Below are 23,577 nucleotides of genomic sequence, written 5' to 3'. Positions count from 1 at the left end.
GCATCAGTGAGTCACTTCGTCATGTTCATCATCACTCAGTCTCCTCATCTGTGAAATGGAATCATTTCTCTAGAAATGATAGAATGATAGAATGATAGAATGATAGAATCAAGCTCTACCTTGCAGAGCTGTGGCAGCAGTGAGCTATCACACAGAATGAAACCTATCAGGCCTTTCTGGTCCCCTCTGAGCCCTGCCCAGTTTCCCCTCTTTTACTCCAGTGGGGAACACAGAAGAGATGCCTGCATGCATGCGCGCGCGTGTGCGCACGCGCGCACGTGTGTGTGTGTGTGTGTGTGTGTGTGTGTGTGGTTTGTGTACTCTTGGGTTGGCGGTGGGGTGGAACAATATTTCTAATCCCTGAAGAAAAGCAACTTCCGTCCCATTTCCTCTATTTTCTCCAGATGTCATTTTCATCTCAAACTCAGGAACCTCATTTCCTTCTCTGAGCTTCAGTTTCCACAACTGTCTAAAGCAAGATCAGTGCCCTAGGCCTCTCATCAGGACAAGGGGCAGAGCACAGAAAGGTGTGCGAGCGCGAGGCCCAGGCACCGGCCTCTGCTGTCTGTGGGTGGCCTTTTCTCTGAGTTGAGGAAAGGGGGCTCCACCCTGCTCAGGCCACCCAGTCCTCCTGGGGCCCTGGGAGGCAGGAGAGGACAGGCGTAGGAAGGTGGGTTCCTACTCCCTACAGCTCCTACCCTTAGGCTGCTGGCAGCCCTGAGGCAGTGCGTGCAGATGCACGGTCAGGCCCAGGCTGGGGAATAGGCAGCATGTGCTCAGAGTCAGTCCTATTAGATATGGAAGAGACCCAAGTTGGCTCAGGGCCTGACTTCGGGGTGGGGGGCAGAAAACGAGCAGCGGCATGCCTATTCCATGGGAGGGGCGAGGGTGGAGTCAGCATCCCTCCTCGGGGCAGGGGGCTCCTATCCCGGGGCCCTGCCCCCTGTCCAGCCTGCCTCTCCCAGCGTAGTTCGTAGTTCCCAAGGTGAGTATTCCCACACTGACTGGCCAGGCCACTCCATTTCCCACCCCTCCTCTCTTCTTCCTTCTCCTCCTCCTCCTCTTTGAAGCTGACTTGGCTGTTGACACCTCAGAGATATTTGTAGATCACTATCTCAGGAGGCCGTTGGCCTGACTCATCCCCGAGCCCAGCCCTGTCTGCTGGCTCCTTTACTCTCCCCCTTTCGGCCAATCCCTCTGCTCCCTTAATCATTTTCTCTGTCCCCGTAAGTGCCCTCCAGTGGATCTGGCTCCCTCGTTCCTCTACCTTGCCTGTCCCTCACTTGAGAATTCTTCAGGGGAACTCCATGCCACTGTCTCCCAGAGTGGACCAAGGGCAAAGTGGCAAAGGCCACCAGAAGCTTGCTCAAGGCCTTGGTTGGTCTCTGGATCCCTGCACCAGAGTTTGGACAAATGGCTTTGCTCTGCTGGGCCTCAGTTTCCTCTTCTGGCAAATGCTAAACTAGCCTCTAATAATTCCCCTCTTTAAATGTTGTCCCTCTTCCCCTGGGGGCATGTCTTGAGGTGGCCTGGACTCATTCCCCATCTCTGAGCTGTGTCCCTGTCTATGCCATGAAAGGGGCTGGACTAGGACAAGGACAAGGACAAGGACCTTCCCATCTCAGACTCTCTGTGTCACCTGACAAGTGCCACCTTGTCAGCCATGTTTCCCCAGAGGCCCTGGGGGTTTCTGTCCTGGAGGCAGGCTCAGGGTGGCTTCAACTGTGAGAGCCTGAACCTCAGCAGCCCTGCTTTCCAGTACGTCTTCAAATGGGTCCCTTACTAGGAAAGCCCAAGACCAGCATCCCAGAGAAGAACTGTCAACAGAGGCAGGCATGGGCTTGAGAGGTGGCCTCGGGACAGCCAAAGAACAGGCCCTCTCCCCGTGGGCAATGGAGGCAGAAAGCCCTGCGTTCAAATTCTAGTAACTCTGCCACTGACACACTGTGTGATCTTGGACAAGTCACTTCCCTCTCTGAGTCTAAGTGTCTTCACCTGGAAAATGAGGATAAAAGAGTCTTTCCATCACAGGATAAAGGAAGAGAGTTATGAAAGCACTTGGTACCACGCCTGGCTCATCAGACGCACAAAACGTTGCTTTCTTCCTTCCCCAGTCTTTCCTGGGCAAACCTTCCCTGGTAGCCTCCTCCTGCTCTCTCTCCCTCCTTCTCTGTGCTGGGAAAGGCAGCCACAGGCCCGGCTACTCTCAGAAGCAGAGCCGACCAGCCCAGTGGGGGGATGGGGTTCACCCCCGATGCTTCAGGAGCTGCCAGAAGCCTCTTGGGAGCCACACAGGGGAGAAAGAGGGAGAGCTGGCAGGGGAGGGGGCAAGACAGAGACAGAGAGAGATAGAAAGAGACAGTCGGGGACAGAGACAGAGAGAGGCAGAGGGACAAAGAGAGAGACAGAGACAAAGACATGAGATACAGGAAGACATGCAGGGACATGGAGAGATGGCCAAAGCTAGAGAAAGAGACAGGTTGGGAGAAAGGCAAACAAAGAGAAAGAAAGGCCCAAGCAGAGAAATAAAGTAGAGAGGGCAACAGGCCGCACAGAGGGAGAAAGGGGCAGGGAGGCGGACAGAGTGAGCTGGAAAGAGAAACAGAGGCCACCAGAAAGAGTCAGAGACAAAGAGAAGGAGACAAAGACAGAAAGGGCAATGGAGACCTCGAATGGGAAGGAAAGAAGGAGGGAAGGGGGAGGGGAGGGGGAGGAGGGGAGGTGGGGGAGGGAGTTGTTAGTTCAGGGCCCGAGCACAAGGCTGACACAGCACATTCTCTGTACTCCCCTTCTCTCGCTCCCACCACCGCCCTCCAGCTGCCCCCTCCCCTTTCTTTATCACTGGGCCCTTGGTGGGGAAAGCCGCCCTGTTGCCTGCCTGTTCTGCACATTCTTCTAGGCCAAGGTTAACTAGTGCTCCCCAGCCCCTTCTCCACCCTCCTCCACCTCCTCAGCAGCCCAGAGCTCAGGTGGGGAGGAAGCAGGTGACCATCCCAGGGAGAGAGGGTAACATTCCAACTCTCCAGCAGCCTGAAGAGGAGGAGGAAGGGGGCTGGGGAGGAGGCTGGTCTGCGTCATTCCCTTGCAAGCTCCCTCTGATGCTGTCATCTCCTGGAGGGCTTGCCAGGGTCCCGGGCCTCCTCTGAGGTTCTAGGCCAGGCCTCAGGCTTTGGCCCAGGATCGCTGCCTAGTCCAGCCCCACCTCTGATGCTGCAGTGGCCCCTGGGAGCTCGAGGTGGCCAGCTCGCGCTTCCTAAATGGAAGCAGATCTCTTTTTTCCTCAAACCAGCATCTGTCAGGTCTCTAGGCCTGCCCTCTGAAGAAGCTGAGGGGGCTCCAGGCAAACAGAACAGAAGTCATTAGGCCTTCCTTGCTCACGGAGCTGGGTTCTTCAGGAACGAACAAGATCTAGGTCCTGGGGGTGGACTTGCTTCCTGGGGAGCTCCCGGTGCTCTACAAAGTTCAGGCTCTGCAGGAGGGGAAAGAAGGAGTCGGGAGGGTACAGAGACTTGGCAATGGTGGCAGGTGGCCGCTTGGGGTCCTGCTGCTTGGGGCATTAGGATTAGGGGCAGCTGGGCAACTGCAAGGTCAAGGGCAAGACTGGACACGGAGAGAGAGAAGATGACGGTCCAACATGGGCCTCCCCCCTCCTTCCTCTAAGCAGGTATTTCTGGGCCCCTGAGAAAGGTGCCTCTGGATTTCTGCCCCTCCCTCCCCACTGCGGGGAATTAGCTGGCTGGGGAGGGGACAGGAACTCACATCCTAACTAGGAGGATCATTGGAAGGAACTGGAGTTGTTTATCCTAGAAAAGAGAAAGCTGTGGGGAAGGGTGGGAGGCATGGTGTCCATCTTTAGAAATCTGAAGAGCTGCCGTGTGGTAGAAAATTTACAGAAAATCTTTGATCTGGATAAAACTCTTCAGGTCCAACCTTGAGGGGAAGGGACCACCCCAAAGCCAGGAAAATCTTGAGGCGGGAATACAGATTGTAGTGCCCTTTCCATACCTCCACAAGTCACCTCCCCATCTCTGAGAGTTTGTAAAGCAGAGTAGGCCCAAGAGGGAAGGGACAGGAAGGAGGATTCTGACTATTAATAGCACTCCAAGAAGGGAAAGGTGCCAAGTCCCCCGGGGCTGGAGGTATGCAAAGAGAAGTACTTGGCAGGGCTTGAGGTGGGAATGGATTGAAATGGCTTTCAAAGTTCCTGCCAGCCTTCACACTCCGAGGCTGAAGTGAGACAGTCAGACATGGAGCGAGAACCGCAGCTGTCCACTGGACTGCACAGAGCTGTGTGCCCCGGGAACTCCCTTCCCATCTCGGCCCTGCCCTTTCCTCATTGACTTAATGTCCCACTCTGCCTCCTGGAGCCCGGGTTCAGCTCCCCGAAGGTCTGCTGGAGCCTAGAGGAGTCCCAGGATCACTGCCTAGTCTTCCGTGGGGCTCATGTCCTGATTTCCTCTGGGTCCGCGTCTGGGGGTTTCATCGAAAGAGACAGAAATCGAGGCAGACAGAATCAGCCCAGGGTGGGGCAGGGGTGCTGGGTGTGACAAAGCAAGTCCATGAGCTGCCTGGAGAGGTGGTAAGCAACCTGTCTCTAAAGTCTTCGAGAAAATGCTGGTTGACCACTGGGTAATGCACCGTGGAGGAAGTCGTGCTGCCCTAAGAATTTGCAAGGGGAAGACTCATGGATCTGTCCGGGCCATGCCAAGCAGGTGTCTCCTGGGCCAAGGCCAACTGGAAAAATACCCACTGGGCCCAGGCTGGGCCTCTGATCTCAGGGCTGGCAGCTCCAGGAGGCCCCTACCCGAATTCACCTGCCCAGGCCGAGTCTGTCTGAGCCCGGCCCCACCTCCCGCCTGACCAGGTGCGGCAGGGTGGAGCGCCCTTGTGCAGACCTGAAATGAAGACCACATGGCGGCTGAGCCCCACCCATGGGAGAGGGGCCTGGCCAAGGCTGAAGCTGAGTCCAGATGAGCTTCTCTCACCTTCAGGGCCTCCCCCTGAAGGGGGGAGGAAGCAGCCAGGCGGCCATTCATTTGGGGCCTCTGCAGGCCTTTTTCTAAGTTACTTTTTCTTTCTTCCTCTGAGCCCTGGCCTGGTGGCCCAGGCCCTTTCTGCCTGGTTGGACTGATCCTCTCTTATCTCCACCCCCATCAACATTCCTCATTCCAGCTTCCCCATCCCGAGCTGGGACACATACCTGAAGGGCAGATCAAAGGCCCACAGCTGCTCTTGTCAGCTCCCATTAGATCTCAGCTGAGAAGGGGAGCCCACCCTGGCAGGCTGCCCTGGCCCCTTCAGCCTGCCTTCCCCAGCCTAGGCTTTCAGAGGCGAGCTCACCCCAAGGTGGCGTCTCCAGATGCTGAGGGGGCCCGGCCCCTGCAGCCTCATCCCCCTCCTCTCTTCTCTGAAGAGGAGAAAATGCCTCAGATGCCTGAGTGGGAAGCAGGCCTAGAGCCTGGGCCCTGGGCAGACAGCTGCCTGGACAGTGCAAACCCTGGCCCCTGGGGAAGGCCGGTCCTCGTCCCAGCTGCCCCACTGGGGGTTCTGCCAGAGGAGACAAGGGATGAGAATGCTGCTCTCCAATAACAAGGCCGTGCTCGCAGCAGCCTCACGGAGTCCTGGGCTTCCTTCCCAGCCCTGTCACGTCAAGAGAGCCTTCCACGCCCTTGTGACCAGCCCTCATCCACATGGCCTGCTGCACTGGTCCACTCTGAACTTCCCCAAATACACATCACGTATTTTCCCCACCTTTATGCTTTTGCACCCATTTCCCTACCTGCTTAAGACGCCCTTCGCCACCTGCCAAAATCCTACCACACAGGAAGAAATAGGATACCAAGCCACATATATAGTACATTCCTTTTCTGTTTGTTTTCTTTTCTTTTTGCTCTTCTTTATTTGTTTGGGTTTTTTTGCAGAAAAGTACATAATAATGTCTTATTCTTGCCGAGCACTTACTATGTTCCAGGCTCTAGTCTAAGTGTTTTATAACTTATTTAATCTTCCTAACAACTCTAGGGATTAGGTACCATTGTTGTCATCATCATATTCCAGACGAAGAAACTGAGGCCCAGAGAGGTATGGCATCTTGCTCAGTGACACACAGCTAGTGAGTGTCAGAGCTGGCTCAGAGTCCAGGCTTTGAATCCTCACACTCTGCAGCCTCTCATTTGTGGAGCTGCAGCAAGAGAAGAAGCCGGGACACTTACGTGCCTAACTTAACAGTGAAACTCTCCAGGAGACAGATGGAGGGTTAATTTAGTAGACAGCATGCTTGCTATGTTCTATAGTGTGTATGGATTTGGAGGCAGGAGAAGGTGGAATCTCTGGGGTCACGGAAATCTGGGACCAAGTCACAATTTTCCTACTCATTGCATGAATGACCTGGATCAGCTCACTATATCCTTTGGGCTTCTGCTTGCTCATTGGTCAAGGGATGATAATAATACCTATTTTTAGGATTTTTATCTTGATGAACTGAGGTATTGAATGAGCAGCACTTAGCTTTAATAGACCAAAAATCCTTAATTTTTATAATCAAGGAAAAAGACTTGAACACCACATCCAACAAGGCTCTGTCAAAAGCTGCCTCCCTGGGCTATACAGTAGGTCCTTATTAGTTATCTATTTTATATATAGTAGTGTGTATATGTTAATCTCAATCTCCCAATTCATCCCTTTCCCCCATGTTTCCCCTTTGGTAACCGCATGTTTGATTTCTAGATCTGTGAGTCTGTTTCTGTTTTGTAAATAAGTTCATTCATGTCATTTTTAAAATTAGATTCCACATAAAAGCAATATCACATGATATCTGTCTTTCTCTGGCTGGCTTACTTCACTTAGTATGATAATCTCTAGGTCCATCCATGTTGCTGGAAATGGCACAATTTCATTCTTTTTTATGGCTGAGTAATATTCCACTGTATATAAATACTACATCTTCTTTAGAATGTACCCAATTTTGCAATCATATAATAAATTTAAAATTTTTCTTTTAAAAAAGCTGCCTCTCCCCCACCCCCTCCTCTTCACCCCACTCCAAAGAGCAAATGATCCGCTCATTCTACCCCTGGCAAAGTGCCCAGCGTCTCAGCAGCCAGGGTCATGACACTGCTTTCTAATCATTGCCTGCTTCCTCAGGACACAGCGCGGGGCCAGGGCACAGAGGGGCCTCGGTAAGCTCACTGCCCAAACATTTGTGGAGTACCTCCTGGTGTGTGTGGGGTGCTGGGGCTGCACAGGGAGAGAAGGTGCTGCCCCTACTCTTGGTTAGCTCATGCTCTAGGGTGGGAGACAGACTCGACATTGTTGATCTGATCGTAATATATTGACAGAGGAAAGTTAGAGGAACACATTGTCACAATCATTAACAAAGATTTATCGCCAAGCACTCTTCTTAGAGACTTTTCTATGATCATTATCCCATTCATAACCCGGACTGGAAGAGTAGGGAGAGGCTTCCTAGGGGAGGAAGTGACTGCAAGACAAGTAGGCTTGGGCTTGGTGTTCTAACAATGGCTTTGCTGGGGAAGAGTGCCCGGGGATGTGTTTGTACCCTTGGTCCGCACAGGCTTGCTAAGGGCACTAAGACTAGAGTCTCATCAGCACCTCCACAGACCAGTGCTTGAAGGCAGATGTCCCCTTCTGCTCTCCCTTCACCATGCCCCTGTGTCCCAGGAAGTGGGAGTAACCTATACAGGGGCCAGAGGTGAGGGGCACCAGGTACATTTACAGAACTGTGAGCCATGCAATCGATCTGGTGCAGGGAAGCCAGGGGCAAGGGGTTGAGGAGAGGAATGGGCAGACAGAAGGTTGGGGACATAAATGGGGCCAGGCTCTGAGTTGGGGTTACAGAGTGTGGACTTTATCTTGTAGGCCAAGGAGAGTTCCTGGAAGGTTTTGAAGTGATGTAATCAGATGTGTGCTTCAGAAAATTCACTGGGCGTGTGAAGAAGATGAGCTCAGTACGGGTCCTGTTGAATTTGAGGGGTCTGTCTGCTGGATGCTCAAGCTGCGATGGGGCTGAAGCTCAGGGGAGAGGGCTGGGCTGGAGGCCTGGGGTGGGGATTATCAACATGCAGATAGGAGCTGGAGCTGAGAGGAGATGAGCTCATGTGGGGAGACTGGGTGGCGTGGAAAAATAGGAGGAAGAACAGAGCCCTGGGCCTTCCAGCAGCCAAGGAATGGGGGAGAGAGAGGAGTCAGCAAAGGAAAACAGAAAATAGTCAGAGAGCTAGGAAGGGAACCAGGAAAGAGTTGGGGGTGGTCAGCAAACAGTTGTTAAATGAACTTGGAATAAGTGTGACCAAGGTCAGCTGTCAAAATGAACCTTTGCCGGTGAAGAGTTAAAAGCAAAGAATCAAACGGAATATTTACAGATGAAATACTAGTCATAATATAGATTCCTGGGCTGTCCCCCAGAGATTCTGATTCAGATGGTCTGGGTGGGGCCCGGGAATCTTCATTTCCAACCAGGATCAAGGGATTCAGGGGCAGGCGTCTATGGCATTGACTTTGAGAATTGCTGCATCTCAGGGGCAGGTAGAGAAAGGAAGAGGGTAGGGAGGATGCTCTGGTGGCCTTCCCCTACAAAGAGAAAGGCGGGATGACCGGCAGCAGCCGCCACCACCCAGCACGCTCGCCCACCCCACCCCCCACCCTGGGACCTTTCTCTTAGAACCCAGGTGCAGGCCCGGAGCCCAGCCAGGAGTAAACTGAGCCTCAGCGTGGAAAATATGGAACCAAGATATCCGGGGAGGGAGTGGGCGGGAAGGGGAATAATGCAAACCAGGCAGATCTGCCCGCGAAAGAACAAGGGAAGGGGGGCCAGGGACTCATGAACAGCAAATAAGATAGGAGCTTGCAATGTGATATGGTAGCTCAATAAAGCCCCCCCCCAACCCCGCTTCACGCTCTTGCTAGATCTCCCTCAAGGCCTGCACGGGGCTGGGCTGCTGCAGCATGGAACCAAAGCAGAGTATCCCCCATCTCCAGCCTCAGCCTTGCTGGGACAGCACCTTGAGTATGCTCATCCTCGAGGCATCCTGTGGAGAAGGAGGGGTACTGAAAGTCACCGGACATCGCTGCCGTGCTGAGCCAGAGCTGTGAGACAGCTGCATTCCAGTGTTCTATGATGCGGGCACCCTGAGTTCCAGTCCCAGCTCTACCTCTGATGTGCTGTGTGATCTTGGATAAACCACTTAACCTCTCTGGGCCTCTACTGCTGTATCAGCAGGATGGAGGTGGTAGGGGCTAGAACATATGGACTCTCCAAATTCTACTATGTAGGAGTTTCGTGGACTGGTGGATTTTCACCTGTTTTGTTCTGACCCCAACATAGGGACGAAAAGGAATCAGCTGGCTTAGCACTTACTGGGTGCATACTTTGTGTTTGGGACTGTGCTGAGAGTTGTATCTTCAGTCTCTTGTTTCAGATTCATAGCAGCCCTGTGAGGAAGGAATTATGCCCATTTTATAGATGAGGACATTGAGGTTTTGGAGAACTGGCTGTTGAGTACGGAGGTTGGGGGAAGAAGAGGTATCATATCAGCCCCTGGACATACTCCCCTAGAACAATGTATCCTGAGGACTCCTGGATCCAATATTTCCAGTCCCAGAGTTTAACATTCTCCTAGCAGCTTTTGTCTGACTAATTTGGCCCATTGCGCTGAGAAGCAGCCCCTCCCTGCAAAACCCATAGGTCCATAGTTCCCCAGGAGAGTTGGGCACGTGTCCTGCCACATGGCGGGAAGGAGCACACATGGCATGATAAGGGGCCAGCCAGGCCTTTGAAATGTTTTTCTGACATGCCCAGGGAAGCCGGCAGCCTTGGGAGGCCCTCAGTGTGAGGTCTGGGCACAGGGGTCCTCTCTGCCAGCCTCCTTTTCACCTTGATCCATCCCAGAAGTCTAGCTCTCTTGACAGGGATCCTCCGAGTCAATCTAATGCTTGCCAGGTGGGAGTGGAGGACCCAGGGCAGAGGCCGCCAGGACCTGACCTCGCCCCAGCTCTAACTGGCTTCCTGGCAAGCTGGGGCTAGCTGCCCTCTCTGAGCTGGGCCTGGCTTCTCTCAAACCAGGACACTTGTCTGGCCAGTCAGGCCCAGCTAGCCCTTCCAGTTCCCTGACAGAACTTTCCCAATGGGTTTCCACCGAAGGGAAGGAATGGCCTGGCTCTGGGGTCCTTCCTGGGACATGGGTCCTGGCCCAGGATTCTGGGATCATGGCTACCCTTACAGGGAGCCCCCTACTCAAAGCCATACCTGACAGCCTGGGTGGGTATAGAGATGGGATGTGGTGCTGCCCAAAGTCAGGCCCCTTTCCTCCCTTCTTACTGGGACCTCTGTTCCATGCCCTTCCTCCCTCCTCTCTACTTGTACAAATCCACAAGATCTTCTGAGACCCAAGATAAGGCTTGATTCCTACAAACTCACGGTTGACCTTGACCAAGTCACTGGCCCCTGTCAAGGTCTCAGTGTCCTTTCTAGCTGGGACAAACCATTACTCTACAGGTCTATTCTTCTTGAGTGACTCTGTAGATGCGCCTTCTTTCTGCAACCAGAAGGTAAGTGGATTCTCCGTCACCTGCAAAAATGAAGTCCCAATTCCTCATCTTGGTATTCAAGTCCTTTGGCCATCTGGCCCTGCTTTTCTTCCAGAAGTCTTATAGTTGCTTTGGACTCCTCTGTCTTCCCAGAACACACCAGGCCTTTCCCCACAGCAGTGCTTTTGCTCAGACAGTTGCCCTGCTTGGGATGTCCCTCCACTTACTCCTACCCCCTCCAGCAATTTGCATCCTCCCAGGTCCAGCCCAAGTGGGAAAATGAAGGGCTCCTTCCTTGGTCTGCAGGGCCATGGTCAGTTCCCAGAGTACCTCTGTTCCTGCAGTGGAATATTAGAATGAGTGTCTCCTGGATGCAAGGATAAGTGTGTGTTGAATTATAAACATAAGAAATACCTATGATTGACTTCCTTCACATAGGGCCTCCCGCTTCCATGCAGATAGTGCCGCTAAGGGTTCATTTCCACATCATTCACTGTTTAACAAAAAATCAACAGGTTGTAGACATTGCTAACGTGCTGAGTTAGAGGATGCGGGCAATGCCACTAACTCACTGTATGTGTGACCTTGGGCAAGTCCCTTTGTCTCACAGGCTCAGTATCTTGTCTAGCAGGTAGTGCAGCAAAATGGTTAAACTCACAGACTCTAGAGCTAGAATACCTAGGGGCAAGGCACACCTTTGCCGTGTACTAGTTCTGTGATCTTGGACAAGTTACTTTACCTCTTTGATCTTCAGTTTTCTCATCTTTAAAAATGGGGGAAATAATGGTATCTGTTAGCGTTGTGAGAATTGTGTTAATGAATGCAAGCCACTCAGAGCTATAGTAAGTTCTTGACAAGTGCTGGCCGCTGTTATGATTAATCATATTACTTACCTGTCAAATGGGTCTCAGGATACCTGGCAGGTGAGGTGGGAGCAGGGTTTAAAGGAATGAGAGGGCAGAAAAAGCCCTCTGGGTGTTGTGATCTGGGGACCACTTGGCACAGATGTGAGTCGTCCTGTGACAATCGGCAAGTTGGGTTTCTACGCAACGGAGCCATCTAGCAGGCAGGGCGTGAGTGCGTGCACTTGGCCTGTCTGCATGTGCCTTGGGGTTTGCAGTCTCCTCATGAGAATGAACTCAGAGGAACTCCCAGGACAGGCAGGTGCATGGATCCTCAGCTGCTGGTCCATCAGTTCATGAGGCCTCACGGACTTTCCCAGACATTCTCTCATTGGATCTCTACGACAGCCCTTGCCAGGACCAGAGAACAGATTGGGAGCCTCATTTTTCTGGTAATAAAAATGAGGCTTACAGGAAAGGGAAGTGACTTGCCTAAGGTCACACAACTAAATTTGGTCAAGGACTTGAGCCCCAATCTTCTGAGTCCCGGCACCCAGAGCTGAAAGGAGAAATCCCAGAGGACAGACTCTCTTACTTCTCTCCCACTCCCTCTGCCTGTGCTGAGTTCCCTCCTGTTCAGCAGATACACCTGTGCCAAGATCAGTGCAGGGTACCAAAGACCCAGAGGTGAAACCATACAGCCTCTGCCTTTGGTGTCTAAGGACTACAGACGCCAGAACACAGAAATGTTAGTCCAAGGAGCCAAGAGCTGCTAAGAACTGCAATGGACCCACATACAAAGTGTGGCAAGAGTGCAAAGGAGAGAAGGCTAATGTCGTTTGGGGGACAGGAGGCCTGGGGCCCAAGGGAGCGAGGATGGGGGCAGAGGAGAGACAGCATTCAAAGGAGTGGGCAAAGCTCCTGAGCTGGCAGCAAAGTGTTTGGCCTGGAGAGCGGGTGGCCCAGCTGCAGATGGTGGCTTAGCTCAAGTGCTGGTCTGCTATTGGTGAGCTGGCGTAATGCCACCAGCCTTTCTTGGGCTTGCTCATCCCTGCGTCAGTCACAGCAATAAGCAGGACAGCAAGCTCTTAGCAGAATCATATACTCACAGGGTTTCCGCACAGAAGAGGTGAGGAGGAGTGAGGAGGGCAGAAATCAGGCCAGGGTAGCTACCTAGAGCAGGGACGACGTCTGGAGTACATGAAGCTGAATCATCTTAGCTTCTGGGGAGCTGGGGTCATGGTGGAGTCTCTGCTACCAGCCCCCGAGCTCCTCGGTGATTCCCGGGCACGGAGATTTGACAAGGGAAGGCCTTGACCTAGTCAGGTTGCTGGCACGTGTTGGGCACAGAGCCCAGGTGTTGGAGACAACGCAGAGCAGGCAGGCATCCTGGGGTAGGGGGTCTGAATCATCAAATGTCAGCCATCCAGAGCAAACCCACTCCTGATCCCAAGTTCTCAGCAGCTCGGAGGCCTATTCTATCCACTTGACATTCATTATCTCAATGCGTCCTCATGCTAACCCTGTGACTTACGCTGCCACTGTTGCATAGAAGGCTCAGTGGGAAGGGACCTGCCTCAGGTCACGTAGAAGTAAGTGGTGGCCTGTGTGCCTCCCACTCGCCGCCTGAGCAGAAGCGGCCTCCCATGGTGAGCCCGCCCGAAGCAGAGCACTCGGCTGCTCTGGGTATCAGAGGGGAGGAAACTGACAGGCCCTCTAGGGACCCTGAGTTGATGCTGGTGCTAAATTGGGAGATAAATGCCTCGTGTGGGCCCTTGCCTGGGGGCACCAAGCAGCCCAGTGGACAATGTCCTGGGCAACAGCTTGACAAGCCAAAAGACACCGTTTACACATGGCTGTTTTCTTCTCGCTTTTCGTCAGATAATGTTTATTTCTCTTCTTGATTATGAAAGGCACACAGGCATGCCTGTTTCTTGAAAGGGCCTTTGATAAGAGCCGAGGGCAGTACATGAAAGTGCTGCTCCATGAGGGCCATTCTGCCAGCGCCTACATGCATGTGGCCCGGGCGGGTTTTTGTTTTGTTTTGTTTTGTTTGAGATGAGGGGAACAACCAGAGGAATGGGCGCCCGCCATGGCCCATCGACTCTTTCCCCCAAATAGCAATTCTCACAGAGGCTCTTTTATTCCTCACTCCGGGGCCCTCGATCCTCTTCCACTCAGGGGCAGGGCCCTTTCTAGACCTTCGAAGGCCCCAGGCACTCTCATTTTTAGTGGCTTTACCCCACAGCATAGAGAATATATGAAAATGCACCCACATCCCATATTGAATGTAATTTTTGCTATAAAAATTTTCAAAGGATTTTTATAATTCCGCTTTTGAAATTATCTGCTTATGAGTAACTCGTTTCATTCCCAATTGGCTATGATTTCTTGGTAATCATTGTGCATACTTGGGAATTCTTGCAAAGTGAGGAAATCTAACCAACAAATTGTTTTCAAATGTAATGAAATTTTTAGGAATACTAAATTTAACAATTAATGAGGTCGATGTTATATTATGTTTTGTAGACACATAATAGAACATTTATTAATTCCAATTCTGCTGTTTTCTTTTCATACTTTAGAGCCAGTAAATTTTCCTGGGGCTCACACATTTTCACAGGCCCCTGGAAAGCTTGCAGGCCCTGGGTATTGCACCGACAGTGCCACGTGGAGAAAAGGGCCCAGACACGAGACTTCTGGGTCTCCATCCAGCCACTGGAAAGAATGAGACCAAGAAGTCCCCAGGTGTCTTTAGGAAGGGGGAAGAGGGCAGTGTTGACTCATCTGTGCCGAGTCCATTCTCACACATCGTCTCCTAGAATCCTCACACCACTTTGAGAGTCAACTGCTATTACTACTTGTTACACAGAAGAGGACACAAGCTCAGATGGGAGAAGGTACTTGCTCAGAGTTGCACAGCCAGTGAGGGGCAAACCAAGGATTTAATCCTTTATCCCTTTAGCTTCGAGGCCCTTTCAGCTGCCCCAGTCGGCTGTACTATAAAGCCAGTTTTGAAGCGCTCAGGAAGGCCCACTGCACATGAAGATGAGTAAACATTAACTCTCACTCTTATTGTTACCAGAATTTTTGTCTCCCTGAAGGAATCTGCAATTAAATGGATAAGCAACATCCCCATTCTACCACTTACTAGCTGTGTGATTTTGAGTAATTTACTTAAGCTGTCTGTGCCTCAGTGTGTTCACCTGCACAATGGGGATAATAGTACTTACCTCAAAGAGTTCTTGTAAGGAGTAATGAGTTAGGCAAAGCGCTTTGCAGAGGCTTTGCAGACACACAGTAAATGTTCTATAAGTGTTAATTATTATTATTAATATTCTCTGAGCACCAGGACCCAAGTCACCCACTGTGTGACTCTCTAAAGAGGAGTCCCTGGGATACTGAGGAACAAAGAATGCGGTGCGTAGGGAACCTGAGACTTGGGCTGGAACTGGGGCTTGCACTTGCAAAGGAGAATCTGATCTCTTAGGCTTGGAGGGGGCATAGACACCAAGTACCACCTGCCAGGCCTCTGGGACCCTGCAAGTAAGAGGGGCTCCTTCACACCCAAAGCTGGCTGAACTATTTTTAGTGATGACAGCAGCTGGCCCCAAGGCCCTCCCAGCACGCCTGGAGGAGGAAAGTGAAAAGAAGGGAAGGAAAAGGGCCAGAGGGAATGTGAGGGATTATGTTTGTGGCTGGCTGGGCTCTGCCTGGCCGCATGGCCCTCTCCTCTGGGGCCTGCTTTAGTCCTCGGGAGCTCACAGCACACTGGCTAGGCCAGCATGTGAGGATTTGCCCAGAGGGCGATCTGTGGCCAGAGCCCGGGGAGCCAGACATTCACATCCCTCCCAGCCCAGCTCCTCCTCTTACAGGCACCCCACAAATCTCTTTCCTTTGCTTTCTTCCAGCTGTTCTGAACCAACAGTTCTGGATGAATACTCAGGGCCAGATTGGAAGGACCCCAAGATTTCCCTTTAGGCTCCAGAGTCCCTGCGAAAGGGAGGGCTGTGGGCCCCAGTCAGGCAGCCAGTCAGTGGCTGACCTGGGACTTGAACTCAGGGATGCTGTCTCCTCATCCAGGACCTTTGACGCCATGTCATCCCCTAGGCTATGTGGCCTTGGGCAAGTCCTAAGCCCTCTGGGGCTCGTGCGAGCACCGTGTGTGTGTGTGTGTGTGTGTGTGTGTGTGTGTGTGTGTGTGTGTGAGAGAGAGAGAGAGAGAGAGAGAGAGAGTAGTGGTGTGACCCTGGGCCTGGTGAGGGGTCCAGCCTGAAGGCAGGTGGCTACAGGGACAAGGTGGGAGGGGGCACCTCACTTCGGCTTCCCCAAGGCCCAATGCCATGTGGTCAAGTGCATTTTGCACAGCCCTCACAGGCACCCATGCATGCCTACACACACGTGCACACGCACATGCACACATGCTTTTCCGACATTATCTAGGCTAGGGATCGCCATGCTGCATGTGCAACCAGTTTGTCTATCCTTTTCGAATCTAGAGACGGTTGAAGCGATTCTAATTACAGCCTGCATTCTTGCTCTGTCTGAAGGCTTTCCCTTTTTCAAAAGGTCTAGGTTTTTTTCCTCAGCACTTGGCTCCCTCGTTCCCCCCTCCCTGACTCCCCCGACACACACCTCATTCTCACGCCCCTTTGTCTCCTCCCCTTTTACTAGGTTGGCTTGTTCGACTTCAGCTTGAGTTTCTGCTGTCTGTGGCTTGGCAAGACTTAAGAAAGCCCGGTCTTCGTTGTGTGTGTGTATGCGTGTGTGTGTGCTTGTGCACATGTGTGAGTACGTCCACGATGGTATGGGGAAATCAGGGCACGTGTGGGGTGTTGGGCCTGAGTGCATTGTGTGTGCATGGTGTGTGTCTGTGGGCGCATGTAAACGTGTGCCTGCCTGCCTATGCACAAGTTTGCGTATACGGAAAACTGAGTTCACATGCTCATGCTGTGTGTGGGGATAGGGCCTCTGTGTGCGTGCAAGTGTGTGCCTGAGGGTATGTAGTCATGTGTGCCAGGTTGGATGGCACTTGGCTTGTTTTGTGTTCTACCTCTTCCCCTCCAGCAGAGACGCTACACCCTGCAGGTTATATGGGAGGCCTACAGAACTTCTCCTGGTCTCAGGTCCTAGCTCACTCTTGGCCTCCCCGCCTTCAGCCAGCAGCAGGAAGTTCCTCACTCAGGCTCCCCAGGTCTTCTGGCTTGAACTGATGACCACGCTTTCTGTAAGAAATTCTGATCTATTCCACCAGGAATCACGTCCCTGTTACTTCAGTCACCACAGAAGCCTAGGCCTCCTTGGCCTTCCATCACCTGCCCAACTCTAATCCCTACACTGCGGTATACATTGCCTAATCTGGGCCTCATCTTACATTCCTTCCAAGCTCCCAAAACCTTTACACTCTGCCTTCTGGTACCCACGGTCCACCGTCAGCCACTGTTCCCCTCTCCACACCTTCAATCTCTTAGGATTGTGTCCTTCATTCCTATGCCCGGAGATCACAGCTCTCCTGCAACTCCCTCAAGTGGAAGCTCTGCTGTTCTCCCATACCCCACATGTCTCTTGGGAGAGAGGAGGGGATGATGTCTTCTCTGTTTCCCATGGCTGCTCCTAGACCATTTGTCTTCTTTCCTCTTTCCAAAACAGTGGAGCCTCCTAATGCCGTCTCAGCCCCTATCCCTTCTTGAGGTCGTCATCTTCTTTTTTTTTTTTTTTTTTTTTTTTTGCGGTGCGCGGGCCTCTCACTGTTTTGGCCCCTCCCGTTGCGGAGCACAGGCTCCGGACGCGCAGGCTCAGCGGCCATGGCTCACGGGCCCAGCCGCTCCGCGGCATGTGGGATCTTCCCGGACCGGGGCACGAACCTGTGTCCCCTGCATCGGCAGGCGGACTCTCAACCACTGCGCCACCAGGGAAGCCCGAGGTTGTCATCTTTTGACTTTCTTTGTCAGTGCCCTCTATTCACTGAGGTGACAGTATGCGGCTCAATGCCTATTCTCCACTCCCTAATCCTGGCAACGTTCTTGGCAAATTCTTCATCAACACAGGTGACGCACCCACCACCCTGGTTTCTCTATTCCTGGAGTACCTTACCTCCAACAATCTGGTCCTCCACCCCATCTCAGTCTCCCATTCCCACGGTCATACCCTTGACCTTGCCGTCATTATTAACTGCAGCACTTTCAAAATCTTGATTTCAATCAACCCACCCTTTGACCCCACCCCTAGTCTTTCCTCTTATTCCCTGAGTCCAGCAATGCTCTGTCCTCACTCAGGCCTCTGATCCATTGACCCTACTACTTCATCCTGACCCACACACTCCTCCAGCTTCTGTCCTATCTCTTCTGCTTTCCTTCACCACAGAACCTCCCCCAGAGGATTTCTAGACACAAAGTTTCTGCTCCCTCACAACCCATTCTCACCTCTCACTACCCCAATGGACTTCCATCTCCCCTGAAATTGCTCTTGTCAAGGTCACCAGTGACCCCACATTACCAAACCCAATGATCTGTCTTGCCTTTCTGGATGTCTCTCTCTCAGAAGCATCTGCTACAGTTGACCAGTCCCTCCTGGGGCCAAGCTCTCTTGGTTGATGGCTTTCCTCTCATCTCACCGTTTTCTCTTCTCTGGTTCCTTGCAGGCTCCTCCTCTAACTGTCGGAGCACAGATGATTGCATTAATGCCAGGGATTTGGAATGAGTCTTAGAGCACTCTTTTACTCTACCTGTACTTTCTTAGCAGATGGTCTCATTGAGCCTATGAGTTTAAATACCATCTATATGCCAACAACTCCTCCCGGTTTGCATCTCCATTCCTGATCTCTTCCCCAAATCCCAGACTTAGGCATCTAACAGTCTGTTTTGGTGGGGAAATCAAGGATTCTTTTGTAGCCATGCTATATTTGAGATGCCTGCCTTGACATCCAAGTGGAGATATGGAGGAACCATCCATTTGAGATTATCAGGAAGGGCCTGACATCACTGAAGTCCAGACTGCCATATCTAACTACTCACTTGATACCTACTTCTCTGTGTGGCCACCAGCCTAGCCTAGGCCAGCACCATCTCTCATCTGCTTTAGTGCAGCTGGGCTCCCTGCTTCTACCTGTGCCCCTCAATGATCCATCCTCCTTGTAGCAGCCAGAGCAGTCATTCTTAAACACAAATTCAGTCATGTGCTTTAAATATGCTTAAAATCCTCTAATGGCTTCTCACCACGCTTAGAATAAAACGCAAACTTTTGACCACCACTTCGAAGGCCTTACATGATTTGATCCCTTTCTGTCTCTCCAACTTCAGCTTAGAGCCCTTTTCTCCACCACATTCAATGCCACCTCAGCGCCTTTATGCTTTCTGTTCTTCCTCCCTCATAGTCTTTCCCCAGCTCCTCACAGGGCTCCTTCTTCTCAGTCAGGCCTCAGTCCAAGCATTACCTCCTCACTGAGGCCCTTCCTGACTACTCAAACTAAAATAGCCCCCCTAATGTCACAATGACATCAGCCTGCCTTATTTGCTTCACAGCTCCTGCCCCAATCTGAGACTCTCTTGTCCACGTGTGCTGTACTTGGTCATGAGCCTCTCGCCCGCTCGCTGGACTCTAAGGCCTATGAAAGCAAAGGACTCTGGGTTGTTCACTGCTGTGTATTTAGTGCCTTGAAGCAGTGCCTGCCACCTACTTGGTGCCCCATACAAGCTCATCTGAAGAATGAAAATGCACGTACATGCTTCATTCAATTGCGTTATCGCGAGGGCCTCCTGTGTGGGTAAGAGAACCTGCTCGGTTTCAGCAGTCGCATGTGTAAATAGTGTTTGGGGACATCCCCGCGCCAGGTGGAGGGGGGCTTGAGGTGGCACAGCACTGGGAAGCCAGCGCTGGTTGTGGCGGGTGGGTGCGACAGGCGGCTGGCTGAAGGGAGCCGGCTTCCCCTCCACTGATTGCATTAATGCCAGGGATTTGGAATGAGGCAGGTTGGGTAATGGGGTACTGTAATTCAGTCCAGGTTTCGCACAAATTCACTGCTGAGAAGCAGAGTGGGGAAGGATGGAAAAGACAGATGGGGAGAAAGACAGGCTGCCTCCAGAGCCAGAGCAAGGGTTAGCTCCAGGTGGCCAAGGTGAGAGTCAACTTTGGCAGAGAGGACTATAGCCCTGCCCCTGCCATACAGGGCCTCTGTGCTCGTGTCACTTTCGTCTGGGCCCTGCATCCATGGGACAGGGTATCTCCTGCTGCAAGATATCACTTCTCCCTCGCGGACGGGCTAGGCTGAGGTATGTGAGTAGGGGTGGGGGAAATACTCTGCCACCTTCTCATTGTCTTTGGCAATTTACTTCCCCTGTCTGCCCCTCAGTTTCCCCATCTATAAGAAGGCAAAGGTAATTGATAGCCCAAAAGGGGTGTTGAGAGTATTTGAACAACAGAGAGCGTGTGAAAATGCCCACCTGTGATGGACACGTAGTAGGTTCTTGGTTGGATTGGGTGACTTGAGGCCCGGAAGGCAGTCCTTCCTTGTCCCAGGTGCTCTGTCCTTAGGGCGCACTTTTCTTTTTCATTCTGGCTTTAGCTTTAGAATAATATAACTTTAGGGAAATAGAGCTGAGATGGAGACTCAGGTCACAAGCCTCACGTGTGGCAGCATGGACTCATCGCTTGAAGCCTGACCAGGCTCTGAAGCTCTGTGAATAGCTACTGCAAAGCAAATATGGGTTAACAAATCCTTTTGCCGTTACAGGGTACGTTGGTTTGCAGACACAGCCATGGGGAGGCAAACAAGGAAAGAACATAGATGGAAGAGACTAACTACCCAGGTTCAAGTCAGGGCTCTACCATTTCCCAGCCTTAGGACCTTGGATCAGTCACTTCTTCTTTCTGAGCCTCAGTTTCCTCAGCCTGTAGCATGGAGCTATTAATGCCGTAAGGAGGTAGAAGGCATGAAATACCTGGTCCCAGTAGGTCCTCTGTGGATTTTCACTGCCTGACTTTTCTACAACTTCGGAGGGACCTGTGGAATCGGGAATTAATTTATGGCAGAACATGAAAGCATTTTGGACTCCAGGAAGAAGGCCACAGAGACTTGGAGTTGACTACCTGGGGAAGCAGAGGACAGAGTTTAATCCACGAAACAAAAGGAGGTCAGGGTTGGGTGAGAAGGAACTCGGAGGCAGTCAGAGGCCAGAGGAGGACCAGATTGGCCCAAGGACATGGATTCTGGCTGTGGCAGGACTAGATGTCAGACTGCCTGCCTTCCCAGCTATGTCTGCAGGGTTTTCAGGCACTGTCATGCCTCTCCACCAGCAGTAGAAGCCACGGCCACGAGGGATGGAGATGTGATCTAGGAGGGGATGGCTAGTGCCTTTAGAGGCCTGAAGGAGGCAACCTCTGTTTCTAGCAGGCTGGAAGAAGGGGAAGCAGCCCTTTGTGTCTCCGCCAGAGCTTGGGACTCCTCTAGTGAGCAAGTCCTCAGCTCCCCGTCTCAGTCCAGGCCTCTGCTGCTTCCTGGGCCCCCCGGTACCTCCTCCAGGTGCCCCCTGCTTGGCCTCAGAGGCCTGGGGAAGGGGAGATCAGGGTGACAGCTGCCGGGCCATGGGCTGGCGGACGCCAGGGTGGAGTGGGAGGTGGGAGGGGTCAGCCTAGAAGAGGGCCAGCAGGCAGGAGCATGAAGAGGAAGTTCACAGTCTGCAGCAAATGGATTTCAAGGCCCTGTTAAGTGGAAAATCCTCCAGGAACGTGGCAGAGAAAGGCCCCTGTCTTTGGAGAGGGGCTGTGGGGCTGGGTGGGGGTGTCTTGGCAGGGGGAAGCTGAGCCGCGTGCTTTGTGTGCAACGGGAGGAGGTGGGGGGCAGACGGGGGCAGCTGAGTGAGGCTGGGGCCTTGGGATTGACGTCTGGTTGGGGGTGGGCTCCAGTCACAGCTCCAGCTCTGGAATTCAGGGACCTCAGGACTCAGTCTTGGTTCTCAGAGGCTGCAGAATCTCAGGCTGACGAGATAGAACTGGCTTGTGTCACTCAGTCCCCAGGCCCGTCTCTCTAGCCATCCACCACAACGGGCTGATGACACTGGCGATACAGAGGTAGCTCAGATACGGTGCCTGCCCTCACAGAGCATCGGGTCTGAGGGGATGATCATTCTCATGGACACAGCACTTTACTGTTTGCAAGACACTTGCCTGTTTACGCCCATATCAAACTCTGTGAGATGTTCTGGGCAGGATGGAGAAACTGAAGCTCGGAAAAGAGAAATGATTACCCAAGTCACACAAGTAGCAGAGAGGAGAAGTCTCGGCCTCCTGTTTTTGCCCTTCTGGGCAATCCGTAAACTCCCAGCCTTCCCTGGGCCCTAGGTTTTCCATTCATATAGAAGTCCCGTCTCAGAGGGAGAAGCTGTGTGGGAGGGCTCAGGCCCAGAAACCCCAGCAGGACAAGGTATTCTCTTGGCCAAAGAGCACGTAAAGCTGCCCTGTTCTAGGGCTGGACAGCCAGCCGTGTCAATTTCTCCAATACCCGGCTCAGCCCTCGATGGAGTAGTAGGGGAGAGGGACTATGGAGTCAGAGAGGCAGTGACCAGGGCTGTGCAGGCAGCTCAGCACAGGAGGAGGAGCCTCAGGCCCCTTTCCCAGCCAGGCCCCCTGCCCTTTGCCTGCCCTGGCCCCAGGCACAGGGCCCAGCCAGCTGTCCCAGGGCGGGCAGGCTAGCTGCATTAGCAAATGTGTTTGCGGTTATGGGCCGCTCCAGAAAGCAGAGAAGTGTTGCATGAGGGGGCTGGGGTGGGGGGTGGCGGATTGAAGACAGACCGGGCTCTGGTTCCCAGCTCTAGCCAGGGAAATCAGAACCAGGCTGGACTTCTGGCCCCGACCTCCCCCCCCAACCTCCCTCACTGCCCCCTCCCAGTCTCCCTGGCCTGGGGAGAGGGCTGGGAGGGGCCAGGCCTCAGCCGTGCAGAGAGCCCAGAGAGGGTTAACCCCATGCTGCTCGGGACGGGCTGCCTTTGGGTGTCAGTGTAGAGGTCTATGTGAGCTGTGTGTGTGTGGGGGGGCCCCTTATTCCAGCACCCACCCTCTCATTCTAAATAACTCTCTCTCCCTTCTTCCCTGCCTCTGAGGTGGACAAAACAGATGATGGAGATAGCCCTCAGCCTAGATCATGCAGTCTGCATGGCGGAAGCCATCCACACTGGAATAGGAGAGAAATCTTTCTGCTCCATCTTTCTTTCCCTGATCACCCTCTCTTTCCCTGATCACCCTCCCTTTCCCCAAACCCGAGACTCAAAATAGTGTGGATGGGCAGGAAGAGTGCTAGTTGCCCTGAAGTCTGCCAGGAGCCTGCTAAGGCCTGGCCTTGTAGATTTCATCCAGAGCCCAGCCAGTCTGTCACAGAAGGGGCTGCAGGAAGTGGGGTGAAGTAAGAGTAGGTGGGAAGCTTGGAGGGAAGGGCAGGCAGAGCAGGGCGGGGACAGGGCAGGAACCGCTTGGGGCGAGGCACTCTGCAGCTTAGTACATTTCGAGATGATAACTTTGGTGAAGATAATGATGACAACGATACTAGTAGCTACTTAGCATCCCACACCGACTAGGTACCCAGCACTCAAATCGAGGGACTGAGGCTCAGAGAGGTTCAGTTCTTATCTAAGGCCACAAATCCAGTAAAGAGCAAAGCAGAGGTAGGAACCCAGGCTCCTCAAACTGCTTCTTCCCCGCAGGGAGTGGGGGCTGAGGGTCTGCTTACACTAGCTCTGGTGCTTACTCCAGATGTGTCTTTCAGTCTAGGATGGCATTTCCTCCCTTGACAGCTTGGTCAACTCCTAGGTAGCCTTCAAGAGCCAGTTTAAAAGTCCCGGCCCAGCAAGCCTTGCCGAGTCCCGCAGATGTGGCCTGCTCCGTTGTTCCCTAACAGCTCCATCCCTGTCTTTGCCACGTTGCCAGAGAGTTTTTCTACTCCACTAGATCGTCAGCTCCTACGGGGCTGAGACTGGCCCCAAGAAGCCTCTTGGTCACTGTCAGCCTCCTCCTTTATCCTACCACTAGAATGGTTTTGATTTTCTTTATCTGAAATATGGAGTATCTTAATGTATTTGTTATAAGCCCAGGCATTGGCATCAGACAGACCACGGTTCAAAACCTCTTTCTGCCGCTGTCTAGACGGTAGGCTGCATGTGGGTGGGAAGCCTGTCACACCCGTTCCCTGCTGCACAGTCCACAA

The sequence above is a fragment of the Grampus griseus genome (genome assembly GCF_964374135.1).
Source record: "Grampus griseus genome assembly, chromosome: X".
In the NCBI taxonomy this organism is placed as follows: Eukaryota; Metazoa; Chordata; class Mammalia; order Artiodactyla; family Delphinidae; genus Grampus; species Grampus griseus.
Note: the sequence above shows the minus strand (reverse complement) of the source record.